This window comes from Peromyscus maniculatus, chromosome 1, assembly GCF_049852395.1.
Source record: "Peromyscus maniculatus bairdii isolate BWxNUB_F1_BW_parent chromosome 1, HU_Pman_BW_mat_3.1, whole genome shotgun sequence".
Taxonomy (NCBI): domain Eukaryota; kingdom Metazoa; phylum Chordata; class Mammalia; order Rodentia; family Cricetidae; genus Peromyscus; species Peromyscus maniculatus.
In genome coordinates, this window is record NC_134852.1 from 201,751,092 (window position 1) to 201,753,940 (window position 2,849).

The 2,849-nt window shown below is 41.6% G+C and overlaps 1 pseudogene; it reads right to left on the bottom strand.

The window, feature by feature from the left end:
- Nucleotides 1-666: 666 nt before the first annotated feature.
- Nucleotides 667-2,556, bottom strand: LOC102919709 (asparagine--tRNA ligase, cytoplasmic-like; annotated as a pseudogene).
- Between the last annotated feature and the right edge of the window lie 293 nt (nt 2,557-2,849).

The window sequence follows — 2,849 nt, forward strand, 5'->3', positions numbered from 1 at the left end:
AATTCAAGTTATTTGAAAACTTGGTTTTTGGTGGACAAAACCACTCAGAGGTGGCTTCTACAGCTATGACTTGAAGAAATATCTGAAGTGGTCTCTGGGGAGATCAGGCACTTTCCCCTACATATCCAGGACAGAAGTGGGAAGTGGGAAGTGGGAAAGTGCTTCATTAGCTACACATGTGAGTAGGACTTAGAGGACTTAGTCAGCAGGAAAAGTTATAAGAGCTAACTATGTCATGTGGCTGCCAGACAAAACAGCACATAAGGAAACAGGCTTATATCAAGTAGTACTGACAAGAACAATCAACTTAAACCAGTGAAGATGTGGATACTATGTGCTTGTCTACCCTGTGCTAGTCATGTTACCAATAGAGCAAAGAATGTTTTTAAAGGTAGCCTTTGTAATCAAAGCACAGTCATAGATAAAGGAATTAGTAAAATTTTATTTGTAGAACAATGGAAATGTAATATTCATCAATGTCACTTGACTTTCAAGTCAAACTTACTTCTTTTCATGGTAATATGGGAAGAAAAAACATAACGACAGAAAAAAGCTACTATACCCAATGGGAAATCAAGGGATGGTTTTAGATTTTTGTTATTTTGTTGAGGCAATCTTATCTTTTCATGAACATTTTCCCTTCCTTCATTCGTCAGCGGTACTTGGTTATGGCCTGCAGTGCTGGACTAATTGAAGGTATGAGCATACATCTTGGATGTGCTACCTGTTAGAATCCAACTCAGGAATCTTTCCAAGCCTGTGGGAGCCTGTTTTCAGGTTCCTTGTGCCTTTACCCAGCAGGTCCTCATAGAGAGGATGATTAGGACCATGGGCCTGAGTGCAGGTGTCTGAGATGGTCTGCACTTGGCTGTGCTGGGGGGAGGTCTTTTGCTCCAACCCCTTGGCATTTCTATAAATGCCTTAGGGCAGAGACAGTCAGGGCCCAAAGGGATAGGTTCCAGGCCCTCTTGGGGCTGTCCTTTATTTTCTATCTGCTTACCTCCACAATCTAAATCCTTCTGTCTAATATTTCCTGCTGTTGGCACTCAAGAAAACTCTGGGGAACTGAGGGGTTCGTGGGTTAACACCTCGCACAAGCACAAGCCATAGCCTCATGAGGACATGTATCATATTTTCTCTCATCTGTATACAAGTAATAAGGAGCGGGGTCAATTCCTTCCCTTTTATAGCCTTCTAGAATTTCTTCACTGTCCCAAGAGCTTATAAAGCTGCCCACAATCCCACCAACATTGGGCAACAACATGTCAACAGACTGAGTTAATTTGAGGATCCTCAGGACATCCCTGGGTATAGAACTTGATTTCCACAGGAAATTGACATAGCAGGATTGGTTCATTAATGGTGTCTATCATCAATCTCTCAGGAGCTTCAGGAATATCCTCTCCAGATTCATAGAGCATCCCATCTTCTTTCTTTACATCATGCTCCCTCAGCCACCTGATGGCATCTGAATAGTTCATCTATCTGAAAAACTGTTTAGGGTTTTAAAGTTCAAGCTGAGGCACTATGCTTGCCATTGGTGACTTCCAGACTCTGTCCACCATTTCACACACTAGGTCCTCTAAATGGTTCAGGAAGTCCTCAGTGGTCAACAAGGGACACTTGACTTCCACATGAGTGAATTCAACCACGTGCCTTCATGTTCTGGACTGTTTTACCCTGTATGACTTGGAAACACGAAAATATACCCCAGGGCTAGAAGGTAGGTCTCCAGGTATAACTGTGTGGACTGGGTCAAAAACGCTTCTTCTCCAAAATAGTCAAGCTTGAAGAGTATGGCCCCACCTTCTACCTATGTCTGCACCAGTGTTAGAGTAGTAACTTCACTGTACCCCTGTCGAAGAAGTGATTCCTAAGGCACCTGGTGATCATGGACTGTGCTTTCAAGATTTTGGACATGTTCACTCCTTGGATAATCATGTGCCAGTTGCTGAGCTGGACATCTACCTCAGATTCATTTATCAGGTTATGTAGTTAGTATATATTTCACATACTGCCTCACTACTCTCAGTAGACAAAGACTACTCCATTGTAACACTGACACAAGTCGGCTGACAAGACACACTGAAGATAGCCTACACCATCATGCAATACCAGAAACATCAAATTCTGTCTTTGCCTACAAAATCTGTGGACCCAGCCAGACACCTTCACTCTTTGGCCTCTATATCCTCCTAATGCACAAATATTTAAAGATGCTGGGTCTGGCAGGCTCAGGTCATTTTTTATGATAATTTTCTTTGCTTCTTCCTGGTTCTTTTCTCTTTGTAAGGAATATTCTGCCTCTTTCTTCTCCCAAGAATAATTGTTCAACTGTTCTCTGTGCCTTATCTTTTTAATGTTCTTCATTTGTGACTTGGAAATGACAGCCCACCTCTCATCTTCCTTTTGTGAATCCACATAAATGGTGGGAAACAGCTCTTTTCCAACTGTCATCAAAGCCTTTAAGCCTGTTTTAAATGGTTTCTCCTTGGTTCCACCTCCTGTTGTATCATTTCCTTTTCAATCAGAGACATACATCTCTGTTAGTCTCATCTCTGCAGTTGCCCTGATCACCTCTGAGGACACTGATTTGCACCACTGTCACCTGGTCATCTCAACATGCAAAGAACACTTCCTTCAAATATCCTGATTTTTTGATCTCTTCAATAGAATAGTGTTGATACTCTCAGGGTTAAAGTAAGAATTACAAATTTTGATAAATGGTTGCTTATGACTCTCCAGGAGTAGTAAACATATTAGTTTGAGAGGTATGAGTATATATAAAGAAGAAGAGAAGGACTTCTTAATTTCAAAAAGTGAGCTTTACCATGATGCACATGGCAGGT